General features: G+C 33.0%; 2 long non-coding RNA genes across 2 annotated transcripts; one reads left to right on the forward strand and one right to left on the reverse strand.

Moving 5' to 3' along the window:
* Positions 1-6,595: 6,595 nt before the first annotated feature.
* Positions 6,596-7,965, reverse strand: LOC145559545 (uncharacterized). Its single transcript, XR_014092761.1, has 3 exons — positions 7,716-7,965; positions 7,407-7,481; positions 6,596-6,816 (listed from the first exon to the last, which is right to left on the reverse strand). It is a non-coding gene; the product is annotated as an uncharacterized LOC145559545 (long non-coding RNA).
* A 2,563-nt stretch (positions 7,966-10,528) lies between these two features.
* LOC145558387 (uncharacterized) lies at positions 10,529-20,155 on the forward strand. The gene is made up of 3 exons (XR_014092454.1): positions 10,529-10,980; positions 11,777-17,564; positions 19,700-20,155. It is a non-coding gene; the product is annotated as an uncharacterized LOC145558387 (long non-coding RNA).
* Positions 20,156-21,836: the final 1,681 nt, after the last annotated feature.

Raw genomic sequence — 21,836 nt, forward strand, 5'->3', positions numbered from 1 at the left:
ATAAGTTTACCCGAGTCTGGTGGCGAGGAATCGACCGCTCTACGAAGCGCTCGTCCTCGGGAGCCGGAGGAATCATCTCCTCAATCGGCCCGTATGTCCCCTGGTAATGATTAGACATACGGGGTGGCACGAACTCAGCAGCATCGTCCTGATAAAGCAAAAACCAAGTCAGTAAAGCATTACTTGGGGGGGCTACTTAACGAAAAGTGAAAGCAGAAAAATCGTACCGCCACATCCTCTGCCGGTACAGGAACTGGAGCTAACAACGGCAGTAGCTCCTCCGCATAGCATCGCCCAGGGATCGTGCAAGATCGCCAAGGGGTACCAGCTCCCTCTGACATGCTCAACAACCTCGCGGCGTCAAACATGTGACGTGGTGGAGGAGCAGGAACGACAAAAACATCGGAGGAATGCTGTCTAGCAACCCTCTCTCCCAGGTATGTGATCGCTCTGTAAGTCCCCAGGAAATAGCGACGCTCAGCAGAATACTGTGCGGCTAACCCAGGGACTGCCAAGCCAACCTATGGCCGGTACACCACCTCAGGCTCCTGCAAAGAGCATCAATCAGGCAAGGATCTGTCTAGAGCATCACAAAATGGAAAATAAGAAATAATTGTACCGCGATAATCCAATCTCGGACATACGCAGTGGACATCCCCACACGGCGGCTGCCCTAAGAAGCACTCACTGGAAACCCACGCGGCGACGGTCTCGCCGGCGCAGCTGAGGGGAAATACTCGTAGAACCATATCTACAAGGAGTTAAAATTATAAGCAAGTGCTAGCTAAAATATAGAGCTAAACCTTATAGGGAATAATGTTTACCTCTACGACCCTCCAAAAGCCGGACAAAGCAACATTCGTCCCAAAGGACCGGTGTCGACACGAGTCCCTCAGCGCACGAATGAAGTCAGCATAGGCCAAGCTGGCCCAGTCATAAGTCCCCATCCGGTGTAGATCGCGGACAGCAGGAAGGTAGTAAAACAGCGCCCTACTACCCTTGTCAGGGGAGAACGTCCCTGACAACAAAATAAGCGCAAAGATGCGCACCCGCTGCTCTCGGGTGGTCACACCATCATCGAAAGCCGCTGCTAGAGTCGAGCGGCGAATCCCCCTAGCACTGAACTGAGACGACTCGACCTCAGCTCGTGCCCGAATGGTAATCGGCCCCAACAGCTCCTCGACCTCGGGAGAAAAGACGTCGATCCCACTGTCGAACGGCAGTGGCACAGAGCTGAACTCCAGTCTTGTGATGAGACTGAAGTCCGTAGGAGTGACCATCATCTCACCCCAGGGAAAGTGGAAAATTGTTGGTGGTGTCCCAGAAGAACTCCACCAGAGCGCGCACTACATGGTGACCCCCGCTGGAGGCAACCATCGCCTTAGAGGTCTCAAACAACGCAGCGAGACCGCAGGACTCCCATAGGAGTCTCGTCTCGACATCCCTGGCAATGTACATCTTGTACAAATCGCCCAGGCCATCACAGCCGAAACCGTGACAACGCGTCCTTCCAACAGTGATGCCCCGTCTCACCCTCTCAGAAATATGGTGGACGGGGACAAAGAACAAGGTCCGCTCATCCCACTCGGGGAGTCGACTAAGCGAAGTGGACGGCGCGGCGTCGTCCTCCACGGGCTCATGCTCCCGTCGAGTGTCTCGGGACCGTGAACCAGAGCCTCGCTGTCTAGCCATGCTACATTGTGCAGAATTATCATAAATTAAGGTTCTATAGTATCTAAGGTTCGCCTAACCGCATGATACTATGTTCGCAAAAAACAGAGTACGTAGTACTAAAACAGAGCATAAATTCAAATTGAGCATATACGACATTTTTCAAGCAATCAAACAATTTCTTGCAATAATATAGTAATTATTGTGACAAATTGGACAAGAATTGCTAGCAAAAACATCAAGAACAAGTCACATTGCATTCCCGACCTTGAGGTCCAACAATGGCAATTTGCTCATTTCTTCACCAAATTGAGTCAAACAAGTCTCAAATTACTCCCAAGGCAATATATAAACATAATCAAGCAATTTCATGGCATAAAATTTGATAAATAAAGAGAATTAAGCATTCTAAATTTCGAAATTTCATGAAATTTGAATATAAACATGTGCAAAATTCATAAAAACCGGTGTGAGTTTGAAGAAAACTTACATAGATCGGGAAAATGGATGAAAAGAGCTTTGATTTGCAACAAATTTGAGTGAATTTGGTTGAGAAACGAGCAAGAACGAAGCAAATGAAATTCTGCGGTTTTTCGAGCAAAGCACGACGAGCAAAACAGCAAAAATGAAGAAGAAAGGGGTATTTAAGGAAAATCCCGTTCTGGCGCTAAGCGCTAGGCTTTGGCGTCAAAAATCAGGCTTGGCGCCTGGCACCAATCCTAGCGCCTGACGCTAAGGCTAGTTGTGTGGCGCTGATGCTTTTTCAGCGGCGCCAGAACACTCAGCCACTCAGTGGGGTTGTTCTACCTTTTTGCAACATATTTTGGGTTCCTTGGTACGCTAGTTTTTAGTAATCGGCTTGATTGCACAAAGTGATCGACCTGATGAAAGATCATCTCACTTAGCTTAAAGCGCCTAAGCATTGGCTCATTAAAAAAAGGCACCGACATAGTGGCTCATTCGCAAAAGGCACCGACGTACAGGTTCAAAGCAACAAAAGTGCCGACGTACAGGCATAGCGGGAGCAAAGTTCAAGCGAGCTTTTAAAGATTGACAGGCGGAAATCTTCTGTAATTTCCTTTGGAAAATTATCGCAACAATGAGGATGGCTTCAAGTGAGGATATCTTCGACGGCATTCCTTATATTGTGGAGAGTTGTCACAAACAAATGAAGGTAATTTCAAGCGAATTTGTCTTCGACCATGTTCTCTTAGACGTGGAAGATGGTCATAAAGCGGAAGAATATTGTTTCAAGCGAAGCAATCTTCGATAGTATTCCCTTGGACGTGGAATGTTATCAATGCGGAAGAATATTGTTTCAAGCGAAACAATCTTCGATGGTATTCCCTTGGACGTGGAACATTATCATAGCGGGAGAGGATCGTTTCAAGCGAAGCAGTCTTCTATATTGGAAGCAGTTACAAGCGTAGCAGTTTTCAAGCGGGGTGGCATTCTCTTGGCGGGAGGTCATCAAAATAGCAGTAAAGCAGCAGCAAATCGGTTACTTTCAGAGACGTGTGCTCGACGGTGCAAGATACGCATTTCTTAACTCTTTTATCTGTTTAACAAACGCTAGTTTGCAGGTATCAGCGTTACAAGAGTGATTTAGGATCGCAGAACGTTCTGAATTATTCTCCGTCCCTATCAATACTTTGACTTTTGTTTTCGAAACTTGCATTTCTCCAAACTCAGTCAAAGTGGGGGCTTCTGTAGACACCCATTTGTGTCTCCCCAAAACCAAACCCGGTGATGAATACCTTTCACGTCGAATCATAATCGAATGAAGTGAAAGTGTAGAAAGTTTAGTGTTGCGGATAGTTTTAATTTCTTTTCTCTTCTCTCTGTTTTTGAAAACTTATTTTAAGAAAACAACCAATCCAGTTTGGTTGGTCCATGATATGGGTCCAATAGTAGTGTAGTTGGATGGGGCTTGACAAGAGCTTTCCAACGATATATTATAAGCCCAATTCCGATGAATATTGAGGAAGTTATGGCCAATTTACTAAACTGGGCCCGTTTTGAGCCTTATATGCGGCCCAATGATCTAGGGGAGGGCCTAATATAGATTTATCATTCCTAATGCAATTAGGAATGGTTTTAGTCTTCTAGATTCTTCTACAAGGTTCTTTTCATTCCTAATTCGATTAGCATTGATAAATTGACTTTTGTTGACTTTTCAGAGTTTTAATTAAAATCAAAGAGCATTTTTGAGGGAAATACGATTTTATCCTCATGTACGGCAATTTTTATCTGATTTTAAGAAAACGCGTGATTTTCTGAATCAGCGCCAAACGCCAGTTGTAGCGCCTGGCGCTACACTTGGCGCCTGGCGCTACACTTGGCGCATTGGCGCCAGGCGCTAGTGTTAGCGTCTGGCGCCAATGGCAAGCGTTGGCGCCAGTTCGGTTTTACGTGCGCCAGAATCTGTTTTGATATTTTATCTTTTTGGCTGATTTTCTTTATAAATAACGTCGTAAAAACTCCGTTTTCGATAACCAGTTTTCATCTAATAACTAGTGTTCTCTATTTTTCACCAACTCTCATCAAGATTCTCTTGATTACTCTCTCTCTCTCTTTTTCTAAACTAGCTGTTCTCAAATACAAAAATTCCGCATTCATTAGATCTAGATACACCTAGCCATATTCGAAGTTGCCTTCGCCCTAGACGTGAAAGGTTTATTTTCTAAGGGTTTGGTCCCAAATCTCTATTTCCATTATTTAATTTAATTGTTTTGTTTATTATTTTCCTTGAAGTTACTAACGTGTGTATTTTGTTATTAGAAAGAGGTACGAGGCATCAAAGTAAGTACTTTAATGGTTTTTATTGATATTATTATGTAGAAATCATGTTTAGTTTGTTATTATGATTCCTAGTATCATGTCTAGGGTGACTTTAATATCAAATATGATTATATGTTCTTCCTAATATTTATGATTGTTAGTATCATGTTAGGGTTAAAGATTTGATTTTTATTGCTTAGTGACATGCTAGAGTTTGTTATTAATCTTGTTAGTATCATGCCTAGGATCTTGCTATGCTTTAACATGATTATTATTATTATTAATATGATTGTTATTATGACGATTATTGTTTTGATTATTATTATGATTATACTTTATGATTTATGATTATAATTGATATAATTATTGTTATGATGATTATTTTTAATTATGATTGTTATGGTTATTATCATTATTTATTATTATTTATTATGATCATGTTGCTTGATTATTTATTGTTATTGCTTAATCATGCCTTTTATGCATGTTTAAAGGAAATTGGTACTTGTAATCATGCTTAATAAGATAATTAATAATCTTGTTAGGTTTAATATGGTTATAATTCAAGTGATCGCCAATAATAGATTTATTTGTGCATTAAATTCAACCAACATAGATAAACAGGTTTAGGGTTAATCCTATTGACTGCATTTTAGTCAAAAAACGCACATGAATACGATCAGAATAAAGTAGAGGCCTATTGTTAGGGCAGGTTCAATCTCTTTTAGGTTGGATTTGTACCTTCATCCCCGAACCCTTATTTGGTTCAAGACCTTATGGAGTTGACGATCTCTTGGATCGTTAAGGGGTATAACCTTCACCCTGTGAATGGTTTACAAGTTCCTAAAACTTGTTGGCGACTCTTTTTCTCTATCTTCTTCCCTTTTGGACGCCACCGTACTTTAATGTATGATCACAGTGGGGTTCAAGCTAGGGGTTAACGCTTGAAATTATTCCCTACAGATATCATATAGATATATTTTTTTTTACATATCATTCACAAAAGACGGTCAAGGGAGAGGTGGTGAATAATGTAAAAGTCAAAGCGGGTCAAGTAAAAAAGAACGGAGGAAGTACTATATACTAGAGTGTGTTCAAAAAAAAAAAAAAAAAACTATATACTAAAGTAATTACCAGAGGGGACACTTGCATGATTTTGTGAAAAAAATTTCCCTCCAAAATGCTCTACTTTAAAAAAAAATTATATTTAAAAAAATTTAAAGGATAGACATTAATAAATTCAAATTTAAAAAAAAAAAAGTGTTACATAAGTCATTTAATTTCAATCAACTTTATTTTAATTGACTATTATTATATCATACTGTATAAATCCGTGCATTGCACTGGGCCAAAACTAGTTTATTTTAAGGTGACACTTTCCTTTATGAGTAAGTTTTATACCTTGTCTTTTAAGAGACTCATTAGCTTATCATTCTCTCTCCTTTTCTTAATATGTGTTTAAATTAAACGTGTTAAGAAAATTAAAAACGAGGACCGAATAAATACCCTTTTAGGTTAATACTCTCTCCCAGCTTTTAATCACCCCTTTCAATTATATTAGGACTCTTTTATTTTTCTGACTCTTAGGTTTTTAGAATTAGGGTCTGTTCTCATACTTTTATTTTCAGTTCAGTTCAGAAAGATGGAAAATTATTTGGTGACAAAGATGATTCGGAGATTCAACAAACCATCAATCAATTGAGCATTTCTTATTCTATCTCTTTATTGCTTTAATTTACTTGTTTTTCCTAGTTCAATGTTTATGCTTTGCTTGTTATTTGTTTTGCTTTTTAGTTGTTATGGTACGTTCTATTCACCTGATTTTTACTTATCTGATCTTATCTGAACTTATCTTATTTTATGTGAACTTATTAGTCCTTATTAGAACTTATTTTAGTTATAAATTGAACTCCCTGATTAACCCTTATCACAACTTATCTGAACTTATTTTTCCTGAATTTATCTTATCTGAAATAATTAACCCTTATCTAAACTTATTTTTCCTGAAATAAGTGGAAATAAGGTGTAACGCCCCGACCTCTAATTCAGTTATTAAGATAATCTTAGCAGCGGAATTAACCTAACACGGTCGGGACGTCACTGCCGTAAATCCCTCACGAGATTTACAAGGCAACAAACATACTTAATTAACAAACTTGATTTATAAAACATAGTAATCTATTTATTACAAACATTATTCTTTTTTTTTTATATATATAATAGCAAATCCTATCTTATCTCAAACTTTACTAAGTAGCTTAGTCTTACTATTCAAATTAAACAACTTAAAACTATAACTACTATTAAGTGATAACTGAAAGTAAAATCCTCGCTACTACTCGTCTCCATCATCCCCAACAGTACCTAAAACATAAAAACATAAAAACGGGTGAGCCGAAGACTCAGTAACGAACTACTCTAGTAGTGTAACATCATTTCAATTCATTTTAGTTAACAAAACAGGGAGAATGGAATATCTTAAAACATTTAATAAAATTCATATAATGATACATATAACGTTCATATTAACATGCTAGTCGCTGGCAAGTATGACATGGCGGAACGTCTTCCGCGATGGGACGGTGCCCATAAAATAGAGCAGATGCTCAACATAGTTGGGCTAATGCCCCATGGGTACATGCATGACCGAGAAGTAACCTGTAAACATATACTGCCAGACGGACTAGGTCTTTCACTGTTATTTATCATGTTGTGTAACTTTTACATAAGTCATTCATAGATTCATGACATACTTTTGTAAGATCCAAAGATCAATAAAACAACGTTTATCAATAAAATCATTCATATAAATCATTAAACTGAAGTACATTAATAAACACGTTCATCATCCCGGAAGTCATTAAATCCAGAGATATAAATAACTTTCAAAAATGACATCATGATTTTATAAACACATTTCAAAGGGAATTGCGGGTACTAGCAATAGCCGTTACCTCGATTTACAGTCTGATAACCTTCCTTTTAGCCTTTATTCTATCGTTCTCACTGAGCTCCGAGGTCCGATTCTTCTTGAAAATATAAAGTATTGCATTAGTAGGAAAAATTATTAAAATTATAAACTCTTAATTATTTTAGTACGAAAACAACATGAAACTCATTTTTTTAGAAATAGGTGTTACGTAACTTTTTGATAAAAGTAATTTAATCATAATTCCTTCAAGGAGCTAGTACACAAGTATACTTCAATTAACTCAAATTCTTTTTACAAAACATAAATCATAAACAAGTGCCACTTAACTTACTTTGGGCTTAGTATTATATGAAGGCAACAGTCTCAATGGATCTTAAAAGATCATTTCCATTAGTTTTGACAAGAACATGGTCATGAAAGAAGAAGAGTCTATCTAGGAAAATATAGTATATGCTTTATGGGGACAAGGTTTTAGAGCGATGGAGATGTTGGCTTGGATTAGTGGCGGTGATCGACCCAAGTAGACGGTTGGGTTTTTCTTTAAGGAGTGTATTCATGGTTCATTCGTTGCTAGTAGCTCAATATATATATATATATATATATATATATATATATATATATATATATATAAAGAGAAGGGAGGAGATAAATTTTTGCACATGAATTGATGATAAGCATAACATGAATAGCAAATAGGAAGGAAGAACTCTTTGACTAACTTTCATTTCTTAACCGTGAAGAATAGCAATGAAGAGGTGGGTTTTGTCTTCTTATTGCTAGAACATTAAGAAAAGGATGATCAAATTTCTATTGTGATAATCATGGGGTTATGAGCAACTAATTATATAAAGAAGCAAAATTAAACTTTGTACCATCAAATTCTTAACCGTGAAGGTGGTAATTGAAGAGGTGGAATTTGTCTTCTTGTTCCCTTTTATACCTTAACCTTGAGGGAGTAGGATAAGCTCAAGCTAAGTTGGCAAAGTCTAATCAATTATCCTTGATTGGTTTAGCAAGACATTAAGCAACAAGTATTAGGAGACGTAAAATAAGTTTGATCTTCATAACTTAATCGTGAAGGAAAGAAGATTGAAGAGGTGGGTTTTGTCCTTTTGTATGAATAAGGGTATTTTGGTCATTTTATTCTCTCGGGTAAAAATACTGATTTTGATATAAATCTTCAAACATATGGAACATAAAAAATATTACTTACACTGAAATACATTTTAAAATAAATTATTTTCCTTTGAAAAATTAGCTTTCGGAATAGTATAATATGATTTTAAAATAAAATTTAAGACTAAACATTCGTTCTTGTTAAAATAGAGACAAAACCTTAATTAAGCTAATAAAATAAATATTAGAGTATGATAAATCGGGTTTTAAAATCTCGGGTATTACATAAGGTGAGCAAAATTAGGCCTTAATCATTGTATGAATCTTAATTGTTTTTGTTAATAATCTTACTTAATTAGTCTTATTAAGTTTGTGGTTTTGTTCTTTGTTTATCATGTTTAATCTTTTATTTTTAGAGTAGGTTATAACTTGGGGAGGAGGAGAAGAGTACAATGACAATTGATTTCAAATGTTGATGATTGATTGTTGATGATTCATGCTTGTGTTGTTGGGTAATTGGTTTAATTCCTTAAGGCTTTTTCGGTTAATGGTTTCAATTTTTTTTGCACACTCCTAGATAAACACCCACCCTTCCCTTTACAACATATTCATGCTTTATTTTATTTTATTTTTTTTATAAAAAATGGTTTACTAAAAACTCAATACTTAGACAACTTTAATGGGGTTGCCAAGGCCCCAATTAATCTCCATGATAAACAAATTTCATTTAATAGTGGTTTTGAGCAAAACCGCTATTTTGTCTTAAAATCGCGTAGCAATATTTAGGCAACATCGCTACCCTCAAGTAGCGGTTTTATCCATTTTCACCGCAAAAATTACACTTTTCCCGTGATAAATAAAACTTGTCCATGGTTAGGAGTTAAGAATGACCGGTAACTTTCAAAAAAAAAAAAAAAGTGATCAGTAAAGCCTTGTTTAGTTCAATTTATTTTCTTATTTAGAAAAAATAAGTTAATATCAAATCCGATCAGAAAAAATAAGTTCAGATCAGATCATCGTTTTATGTGCAATATTTTATCGCTAAAAATCTTTAATTTGTAGTGAAAAATATTGTGAAAATAACATATTACTTCCTCTGTCTTTTTTTTTTACTGGAGCTGTTTCTTTTATCACGTTTGCCAATGCACAACTTTAACTTTCAATAATTCTCTATAAGTAAAAATTATAAAAGTTACGGAGTATATATTATGATAATACTTATTGGATACGATTCTAATAAGATCTCATATGAATATAGTTTTTCCTTGCATATTATTCACAAAATACGGTTAAAGGTGGGGTAGTGAAAAGTGTAAAAGTCAAAGCGGATCAAGTGAAAAAGAACGGAGCAAGGTAATAAAATACACATTATTACGAACCTTACAAGACTCCACTTGATATATTTTTTCCTTTTATATTATCGTAAGGTCAAAATTTGGTTAAATTAGACCATGGGGGTACTAAATGCAGGACAATTTCACCTAAATGTAGAATAAGTTATTTTTAAAAAAAAATTATATTCCAAATTTGTCCTTGTTTTAACTTAATCCTCTACACTTTTTTTTAAATGATTAAAATTAATCTCGTGTACTCCTAACTATATAATCATCCATATTCCCTGCTGTTTGATTTACAACCAAATTCTAACGTATTTAGTCTTGTATCCTATTTAATATTGAATACTATACAAATTCAAAGACAATAATAAAATGCACTATGAAGGTTTTTTTTTTGAGGTATGAAAATTATGTGCTATAATAGATAAATAGTCAAACAAAATAAAATTTTCATCTTGTACGGCAAAGATTTTCAAAGGTCTCCAGCACCCCCGTATACGATTTTCGGGGGTCTCTAGTACCCCCGACTAAGATTTCCGGGGGTCTCCAGTACACCCCGGGTAAGATTTTCGGTGGTCTTTGGTACCCACCGGATAAGATTTCCAGGGGTAAACAGTACCCCCGAAAAAATAGGCAGGGTACTTATAATGAAAAATTACAACAATTCAACAAAAAAAATTAACAAAAAAAAAAACTTAGACCGGATGGTTTATGAGCGGTGAATGACTTCTTCGTCTCTAAAGCTCAGGTTGAAGAATTTTGAGGGGAATGGTCAAATGAAATGAATTGAAAAAAAATTAAATTAAATTAAATGGTGACTAAAATGGTGAATGAAATGGAAAAAATTGGCGAGTGAAATGAATTGCAAAATAAAAATTGTAAAAACTGAAAGCCTGGTGAAATGGCGAATAAATTTTTTTATTTTGGAAAAGGCTATTTCAGTCTTTTGATTATTTTCGTATCATTAATTAATTTCTGCATTTAGGTTATTTTGTACCGCATTTAGTACTTGCGTCATTTATTTGATTTTTGTATATTCTCTTTTATTTTTCTTTCCTCTTTCCTTTTATAGATGATTTTTAGAGATTGCTCATCTTCAACCTCACTTCCTTCGTGGATTTTCTAGGTTTCGACGACAAATAGGTAAGCCAATAATTTCTCATTTCTATTTAATTTTTTTGTTTATGGTTTTTGTTCAATATTTAGTGATTAGGCTTAGGATTCTTCTATTGACTAACTTTTCCGTAGTAATCTAATATAGTTAGTTTTTTATTTTTATTTTTTTTAGAGAAATCTAAAATAGTTAGAGGTGGTTTGATTTGATTTATGAAAATTGAAGTTAGGTGTTTCATTTGGGAATTCTTCGTGTGTAATTGTAATGCTTTTTTAATGCGGAAAATTGAATTTTCGACATTGTTGTTTCTTTGAGCAAGTTAGATACGGAGTATTGATTTAATTCCTGTAAATTTGTGCCTTTTAATTTTTTTTTTTGAAAAAATTGTGCCTTTTAATTTCTAGTTGTGCTTTTTATGCTGTCTATGTTATAAAGATTTCTATGTTTAGTTATGAAAACAATTTTTTTTTACTGAGAAATTGAATTAAGGAAGGTGTATTCAGCCTTAATTCTTCTTGTAATGGAAGGATGATGCGGTATCGAGCTTCATATAATCGTACCTAAGATGAGCTTGATCTACAGGTTTTCGGGTTTAAAAAAAGTGGTTTAATATTTAGGTTTAGGCTTTGGTATGTGCTGAATTAACAGTTTTAGTGATCTATTTTGTATAAAGTATTCTTGAGTTTCCAAAAAAGTTTGAATTTGGGGTAAGTGGATGTACATGATTGAAAGACGAGGGTTTTGCCTGTATTTAATTGCTTATCTGCAATCATATTTGCTTCTTTTTTCTATATATATTAATATCTCTTTGTATTTATCATGTAGATGCTCGGAGTTGAAAACGGAAAAAGAGCCTGTGGTCATTCATACAAAGGTGAGAATGAAGATTATGTGGCTAGGTTTCATTGGAGATTATAGCACTGGAGGATCTCAACATTGTTATGGTATGTTCCTTGTTCTTCCCTATCCCCCTTTAACGTTTAATTCAGCTTACGTAGTATAATGGGATTGATGCTTAAGGTCATTTCCTTTGTCTTACCTCTTCCTGGGTATATCTTTATATTTTAATGTTTCAGTTTTCGTGAATTGTTGTGTGTTTGTTTCTTTTATGTAGCCTACATGTGGCCATGATTGTTTTCTACGGGCCAAAGTCATGACCTCAATAATGTAAATAGAAGATAAAGACTACAGATCTAATTGGTCAGTTAAACACATAGTGTTCAGTTTTAGTTAAGTTAACAATCAAGTTACATCCAATTTAATTTAATCAATTTTAAAGCTGTACTAAGTTGTCGGTGATCGAGTCACAGCTTATTTGAAATTATTTTCAAGGTAAAGCTAGTGTTTCATAGCAATACGCAGTTCAAAAATAGGGTTTTACTTATTTAATTTGATGATAAATATGACACAAGAACATAGTTACGCACGCTCTTGCACAAACATATTAGCTGCATCACAAATTTACAGCATCACAACCACATTATAAATGATTTTGGGCTTACCGTGATTGAGAATTAGACCGCAATAGCCAGCCGATTCCACCTCATCCCTGCAAAAGTCGTTAGCGACCATGCTTACGATTGTGATACTGTATCCGATATTTAAAACCATGATTAGATTGGGTAATAATGTTTAAACAAAGGTAAAAAAAAAAAGTATAACTTTGTTAACAAACTTTAATTTTTATTGTGTCAAGTATCATGCAATTTTTAGGAAGTGTTGCAAGTAAAAATAGAGGAAATATAGTCCTTACAATTGTACTTTCTTAACCACTAAATAAAATAAAAAAAGTATTATTGATCACATGCATTTCATGTTGTCATCCTCATCAAAGGGACTACTAACACCCTTGTATTTTATATATAATTTAACATCCAAAAATATTCCTCAAAAAATATAGAAAGATGATCTTGGTTATTTTGATGCATGGTAAATGAGAATGATTATGAAGTTTGGAGGGATTATGTGTGTTTTTTGGATAAAATTAAAGGTAGAATTAGATAAGAAATAAGTGGTGAGTGGTACATAATTAAATAAGAACAATCTAATGCATTAATCTGTAATCATATATAATCATATAATAAACTAACATATTGGCGATATTAGACATACAAAGAGTTGAGAAATCTTATGACTCACATTAGAATGTAAAAGTGATCTATGTGATGATGATAAGAGTAAATACTAAATAGGAAATGGATCACTAATCACCTTTCAGTTTCCACCTTAATTTAAATTTTTTATCATGTATTAGTTTTTTTTTTTAATTTTTTATCTATTCAACCACTCACAATTTATTTCTTATCTCATTCTATATTGAATTATTTTCGAAAAACACAAAATATCATTTAATATCATCGCTGACCATGCATCCCAATAATCAAGATTATTTTTCTGTTATTCTCCTTTGTGGAAAAATTAAGGGCTAAAAATATGTTTAATTTTTAAAATTTTGTTAGTGAACCTTTTGATGAAGATGACACTTTTCATTAGATTGGAAAAAGATTTATGGAGGTTTCCAGCAAGACAAAAAATTGTGTGATTTTGGTTGTATTTCGATTCTCAAAATAATTTAAAGTATTATTTATTAAAATTCTATGTATTTTGATTATAATTAATAAAAATTCATTATTAACTGTGTTTATTCATTATTTTACTTTTGCATTTTTTAATTAATCTTCACACTAACTTAAAAATAGAGTTTATTTGATTTTGTTTTCTTATCAATTACTCTCTATGTATCGGTTTAATTTTTTTTTTTATACTTTCTTTGTGATCGTCCTGTATTAATTTTACGCTTTTATTTTGGATAATGACCCTACTAATCCCTTATTTTGAAATAATAAACATAATTTGTCTTTTCATATACTTCTCTCCGTTTTCCTAAGTTTGACTCATTTTCCATTTTCATCCGTTCTAAGTTCTACTCACTTAGTCACTTTTACTTTACTCCATATACAACTTTTATATATTTATTTTTTATCATTCACAACCCCACTTAGGTGAGGCCCAATATCGTTTCATAAATCTCTTACTCTTTATCTCTCTCTTCTTTAGTACAAAAGTACCAACATGCGAGATTTTCATTTCCACTTTTCCTTAATTAGGTTGCGTAACTATTATTAATGTTAAGTAAATTGTTGTAAAATTAATATTAATATATGCTTCCTCCATTCCTTAAAGATTGTCTCATTTGGAATCTTTGGCACTTTCCAATGCATTATTGTAATAAAAGAATATTTCTAAGATATGTATTACAAAAGTTGACATGTTTGGAAACTAAATATTGAGACACTTTTAAAAAGATCTAAATGGGACAATCTTTTAGGGACGGAGGGAGTTATATTTCAATATTAATTTTTTTATATATATATAATTAGATATATATTAAAGATCAAACTTGGATCGTCAAACATGCCTAATTAACCACTTTACTTATATTCTAAGATAGGTAAGTATTTTTTCTATGTGTATCTTTTCTTCCACTATGAAAAAATTAGGTTCTACACCCTCACATTCAAATTATAAAACTGTGTGTCAATTTTATTTTTCAACAATGCAACATCTTATTATTTGATTTCAAAATATGCTTTTATGGTGAAATTACAATTGGCAACCAAATAACCTATCTTCTATACATAATCTACTTTTAATTTGATTAATATTCTCACTATTCTCAATAACCTAGGACTTGGTTTAGGATTATATAATATTTTTTTAGTTTTTAAATAGTTGCATCACTTCTCTAGAATAGAAATGTCACGATACTTGCAACACATTATAATTAGAAAAAAAAAATTTCTTGGGTTGAAATTTGTATTATTACTCTTATTTTAATCTCATGACCCACTAAATTATATTCCTAACAGCCTCTCACACTTATTTTAAGTGTATTTAATCATGTGAGACCCACTTTTCTTAACTATCATGAAGAAGTGTGTTACACGTATCAAAAAACAGAGGAAGTATAGTATACTTTGATTATTGTAGAAGGTGTGGTTTGATTTGATTTATGAAAATTGAAATTTGGTGTTTCCCCTACGAATTTATCATATGCAATTATAGTTGCTCAATAATTAGCATTTTTAATGGTAAAATAGAATTTTGACCTTTGTTTTTAAACAATTTTGTTGATTATTTTAAATTTGCATTTTTATTATCCCTCTCTTAATTTAATCTTCATACCAAATTACCAACCTTAAAATAGATTTTATTTGACTTTGGTGACCTATGAATTACTCCCTATGTATTGGATCACTTTTTACTTTTTTTTATAATACTTCGGTTTTATATTGTTTGAACCAAATGAGTTTGCACGGACTCCTCGGCAAAATTTATTCATTAGTGTTAAATGAAAAAAAGAAAGAGAGGTAATACTTTCCTTATCATTATCCCATATTAAATTTTACACTTTTATTTTGTCTACTAATCCGTTTATCTAATATAATTAACACAATGTCTTTTTGCAATTTACTTGCAACCAAGTTGAATGGACCACAAACCAAGGAAAAGGTGAGAGGAGATGAAAAGGCCAATATTACTCTCATTAACCCATTGCCCACTAGAAATTTGCACCCAATATTGTCAATATCTAACTTGTATCTAGCATCCCATTCCAATCCTAACCAGCACCAAGATCCCTTAAATCATCGCATAGGAATTCAAATCAATCCCTTGCATCTTTCGTGCCATCCTCATTGTCTAAGTGATTCTGTCGTTAGTAGGTGGTGCATCTGAGTTATTTAATTGGTAAAAAAAAAAAAAAAAAAAAGAGGCGAGTCTTGGATGCATTTTCACTTGCTTGCTGTTAAAAGACAACCTATTGATAAGTCTATTTTATATATATTTTTATCCCTCGTCCCACGGTCATATTTGTGCTTATTTGAGCTCTACGGAGCTATTTTTATTACTAATATACGTTTTCTAGTGTTTTTGTATAGATGATATTATTTTGCAGGAATTTGCATAATTATGGCAATTCTCTAGCTTTTTGAGCCACTACAAAGCATTGGAGTCCGATTGTATTTTATGACCGAATATTTAAAGCTCAAGACCAGATTAGTGAAACTGAGTTCGGTGATTAATGGCTCAATTAGAGAAGAGAAACGTCCAAAACTCCAAATTACAATTATGAATTAACGGACCAAGAAAAGTCGAAGATACAAATCCAAGAAACAAAGCAGCCCAGCTCCCTGAACGGGCCCAATCAGTGGCCTAATTACCGATGGGCTAGTGTGCTGTAAGTTGTTTATTAAGTCATTTTTGTTGTTTGATTTGGGCCTATTATAGTGCTCCGTATCTAATTGGGGTTGCAAGCTGTCATACTTGTTAATAATCCTTGTTTTATTGGGATGAGAAAGTGGAGTTTATCTAAAACTCTTTTTCCTTGTTATTAAAGGATTGGAGTACGTAGGTAGTGAGGGGATTAGTTTTTAGTTTTTTAGTTTTTGTTCTTTTATTAGTTTTAGTTATCTTTTTCTTTAGTTTTACTTAGCTTTCTTTTCTCTTTCCCTCTCTAATTTCTCTCTCTCTCTCCTCTTAATTAAACTCTTAGTATTACTTTTTCTCTTATTTCTCTCTCTAAACTCTTAATTTATGCAATTTAATATATCTTTCTTTTAGTATTATTTCTTCTCTCCTTTATTACTTATTTTCTTTGCTTTGATCCTTATCATGTCTCCTTTAATTGCTTTGTTTAGTTTATATTTAATTATGTGTGAGTAGTTTTATTTCTAGGGTTTATGGGGATCCATAAATAATATGAAGGGGTAATTTATTGTTATTAATTGTCAATGCTAGATTAATTTCCTTTTGATTGATTTAATGCTCTGTGACTAGATTTGCGCAGATCTTTTATGCATGAGTTTAACAATATTGATTCGAGATTCGACATATGAGAATTGATGTTTAGGTCTAGTTTCAATAGGCAGGTTAATTTATAAATGGTTAAGTCGAGATTCGAAAGATGAGATTTAATACCAGTAAATTAATTGTGTGATTGTAATACGTAGCGAAAGCCCATTATGATCTGATTAATTATGCATTGATGAATGATTATTATATTCAACCCTGGAGTATTATTTATTGGTGAACCTACGCCCTAGATCCTTTTATATATTATTTTCTCCTTGTTCTTGATCTCCGTAGTTTAGTTTATTGTTCAAATATATATATTGGTTACTTCATAATCTAGATTATATTAGTTAATTAGAAGTAGAAAGACTCTTTTCCCCGTGGAGTTCGACCCTACTTCCCTATCTACTTTAGTTAGAGGACTAAGGTAATTATTTTTTATTAGGGGATACGACTTTTCCCTGTCACCTATGTTGTTAGTAGAAGGTGTGTTTGGTACTTATTAGGAGTTCAAACTAAAAACTGTTTTTTCATAGACTTGTATCGTCTAATACAACTCAAGTGCAAATAAATAGAATTTTCCTAATATTCTTAAGATTTGACCTAGGTATTTATTAATTAAGTTCCATTTCTAGTTTGCCACTTCATATAGTTCACATGCATGGTTTTCATCTCTTAGACCACAGGATAAGAGAACTAAAGAGAGTGATGAAGATTTTTTGGTGAACAAATAGGTCTCGTGAGGGAAATCTTTGGCAAGGTTAGTCACTTTTTTTCTTCTGTTATAGGCCACAGCTCCATGGATTGTTTGATATATTGTACATTTTTAGTTCGCATACTCAAGCTGTTTCAGGCTTTCAGCTATAAGTTTTTATCTGCTTGCATGTTGGCTGAAGTTGGAAATATGTTAAGTTAATACTTCTTTCAGTTTAACTTTGTTCCTCACTTCCCTATAATAAGTGCTCTTTGGGCTTAACTGTCTTGCTAGTCCATTTGGGGCATTGCCATACTTATTTTTAATTTCTTACAAAAAGTTATTTTACTATGTAGTACAGCTGTACAGTGTCATTTGCAAACCCTTAATTATATTCAAGGAATTTTAGCTCTTATTTCAATTTTATGTTATAAAAAAAACTACAATTATTTGCACTATTGGCTTTCTTGATTTTGTTTCATAATCTCTCTCTAAGTTTTTATTTTTATTTTTTTTATTTATAAAAGAGGTCTTTTTTATCTTTTGTGTTCTAGTGTTATAAGAGTGTACTACTACTTTTGTATTTTCTGGGAAATTTTGTGAAGAACTACCATTTAAATGAAGCGTTTTGGAAACAACTACCATTTATAATTTTTTTTTGAAACAACTACAACAAAAACCAAAAAAGTTTGAGTAGCACTACATTGACTACTATTCCGGCGAGAAACTCCAGCTGTGGGGCCCACCACTTAAAATTTCCCTCCTAAAATCCCACTTAAATTGACGCATATACCCCTAATTTGATTTCTCCCCCAACTACCATCTTCCTCCTCATTTATTTCCCGCCTAACTCCATTCCTCACTATCTTCATCTACTCATCTCTGAAGTTCAGAGAATATTCCCCCATTTGTCTTTCCAGTTATCTCTCTAAGTTTTCCATTTTCATTCACCCTCTCTCTCTTACGATTGTGGTCCAAATTTTGCTGGAAAGATTATGCCTTTTCGTACTCTTGGCTGCTTTTTTGGGTAAAAAGAGAAGTTGGTCCTTTTAATGGAGCAATTAGAGATGGCGACAGCTCATGAACGACAAAAAGTGGTCAAGACGAGGTAAACCTCCTCCCAGGATTAGTGCTTGTCCAAGAAGTCTCAATTTTGGGGGGAATTCCACAATAGCATTTTGAAGAAAATGGTCGAGCTGATTGATATGATGAATAATGATGCATGGTTGGAAGCGATTAATTGCTGCAAATACAACAATAGAAGTTCAGTAATGAACCCCAAAATAGACGTACAGAAGAATTACCCTAAATCTCACAATTTTAGAAAACCCTAATTTTATTTATTCAAAACCAAGAACCCTAATTTCAACATTAATGGCAGAAATTGAGTAAATTAAAATGGAAAATTAGAAATACATTACCTTGATTTGAGTTCGCCAACCAATTTCCCTTGTTCTACCGCTCTGAATTGAAGAGATTCAACAAATTAGGGTTTTAATTTTTATGAACAAAAGCAAAAAAAAAAAAAAAAAAAAAGAACTTTAGTAGTTATAGGCAGAGGAGAGAGAGATTTTAGGGGGGAAATTGTAAATGGTGGGCCCCACAGCCGGAGTTTCTCGTCAAGGTAGTGCTACTCAAACTTTTTTTTGTTTTTGAGGTAGTTGTTTCAAAAAAAAAAAAAAAATTATAAATGGTAGTTGTTTCCAAAACGCGTCATTTAAATGGTAGTTCTTCACAAAATTTCTTATTTTCTTTAGATATAACACATTAACTCATTAAGGGTCTTCAATAGCTAGTAATTAGCTTTTCCAATGGCAAGGGTAAGATATATATTTCATACTTAATCCATTCTTCTCCTGCTTGGTCTTTTAATTTTAATTATGCTATTTTGTTCAATTCATTGTAAATCCAATCTTTTAAAAAAGAGAAATTATGTATTGACCGTGCTTATTAGCCCAAAGTTAAAGATTTGATCATGAAATGATGTGTTATGTGATCTGACAAGGATAATTTGTTAAATTGCATTTTTGTATTATGCTAGGAAGCAGAATAAGATACAGAGGATGAAAAGATAGTATTTTGATGTCTCAAGATTTTAAACTACATTGAAATTGATTTATGAGAATATTTTATATTTTATCAAACTAACACTACTCTTTGTTTTTGCTGCATTCAATAACTCATTTTTTTTATATATTCAGAAAGTGTTGAGCAATTTGAAAGTGGAAGAATTGTTGATCATTGGAGGTTGATGCATGGCAAATGTGTTTTTTGTGCTTAGTTTCTCTATTTCAAATCATTATATTTGGTTTGTATCTACCCATCTATTGAGAATGAGAAAGTTGATGCTGGCATAGTCGCATAGGAATTATTCATTAGCTAAAGCACTATTGGTGTGCCATGAAATGTATGTGTATCGCCGGATCAATGTATATTTACCAGTAGTGGGGTTTTATCAAGTACTCTGTAGTCTGTACTAGATAGGCTATTAAGCTCAATTGGTAGAGCAATGTGCCTATAGTTGCACATGATATGGTTTCGACTCCCACAGTCTAAATTAAGCTTGTTTGTTACTCATTACAAGCAGGAAAGTCATAAAATAGTAACAATTGTTATGTTTTGGCCAATGATTTTGTTGGTAGAGTTTGAACTTGTGACGCAAAGCCTTTTCATCTCACATCTCATCTTCTTTTTATATATATATATATATATATATATATATATATATATATATATATATATATATATATATATATATATATATATATATATATATATATTTCTTGCACATTCGCACCTTAATTTTTTTTTTTTTTATTTTATTTATTTATTTTTATTTTTTTACTTTTTTAATTTACATTCCAAAGTAAATGAGTACTACTACTCCCGTAGTTTTTTTGTATTTCACATGGAGATCGTATATATACTGTAAATATTTCAGGAAAATTAAGGGAGGGAGCAAGATAAGCATTATTAGAATTGTCTTTCATGTATAGATCTTTCAATCTTTCAAGCAATAAAAGTAGTAACTAATAAGTAGTAATACCGTGGAGGCTCCACCTCGGGTTCCACCCGATTACCCGATTCACACATAATGGAGCCTCTTAAAACATCATGAGCACGTTTCTGAAAGTGATATTCTCCGCAGCATGCGGCTGGGATTATTGCTATATTGAACATGTACTACTATTATACGCTTCTTCTACGTAATCAGTTATCTCTTATAAAATAAACATTATAGATTTAAAAATTAAGGTCCAAGTCAAACTAAAATCTTACTAATATATGTATGATTTTTTTACTTAGAAAATACAAAGATTGTACTCAAAATCTTAGATATGCAAGCAAGCAATACCTTACGTCCTTCCGTACTCGCCTATTTATTTAGTTGCATCATTATATTGAGTATCATTGAAAGAAGTACTTTAGATCTGATGAAATGGTAATAAACTTAAAAAGTTAGAGTAACTTTATGAACACTGATCCTTTAATGAAATATTGTTTGGGTGTTGATGAAGCTTTGAATTGTAGCCTCAAATTAATGCGTTGAATTGGTTACTTGGTTTTGCTTTATTTACTTAATTGGCTTCAATCCTTTATCTTCACTGCTACCATTTACAAATATCTTCCTATCCTAACCGAATCGAGGGGGAAAAAAAAGGAGAAATTGCACAATATGTTTTGTTTAACTGGATAGTATGTAGAAAAAATAAGTCCACAAAAAAAAAAAAAAAAAAAAAAATGGTCAAGGTGATCATAAAAAAAAGAAAAAGAAAAAAAGAAAAAAACTGCAAAGTATGTTTTGCTTAACATATTATAGGTCAAAGTGATTGTTAAATGATCCCTGCTAAAAGTGGGGTTGTATTGGAATAATCTGAATATGAGATTGTTTAGAAAAGACGGAGCAAAGGTGAGATTATTTATTTCTATTTTTTCTTTATATTATAGCAGAAAAAGATGGTCTAATAAAAAAAGTCAAGTGCCCTTGGATCGAAGGGAAGAATATTGGTAAGAAAAATATAATCAAAGTAAGCATATGAATTGTGCAAAAGTCAAATTGTTTCGATTATTACAAATCAAAGGGAGTAATTAAAATAATTTTTTATAAAACCTAATAAGTTAAAATACGTTTAGTAAATTTAATTAAGTTCTTTAACACCATTAATTTTACAACTTTTCACTACAACCTTTCAATATCTCAATACTCAAAATCTATGTATTTCATTTATTAAAAAAAAAAATCCATACCAAGAACTATTTATCCAACTAACTTAATAATATATCTCGTGCGTTCTAATGTCACTAATTTAATAGATTAACTTCTTTCAATAAATATTT

This window comes from Chenopodium album, chromosome 9, assembly GCF_948465745.1.
Source record: "Chenopodium album chromosome 9, dcCheAlbu1.1, whole genome shotgun sequence".
NCBI classification, from domain to species: Eukaryota; Viridiplantae; Streptophyta; class Magnoliopsida; order Caryophyllales; family Amaranthaceae; genus Chenopodium; species Chenopodium album.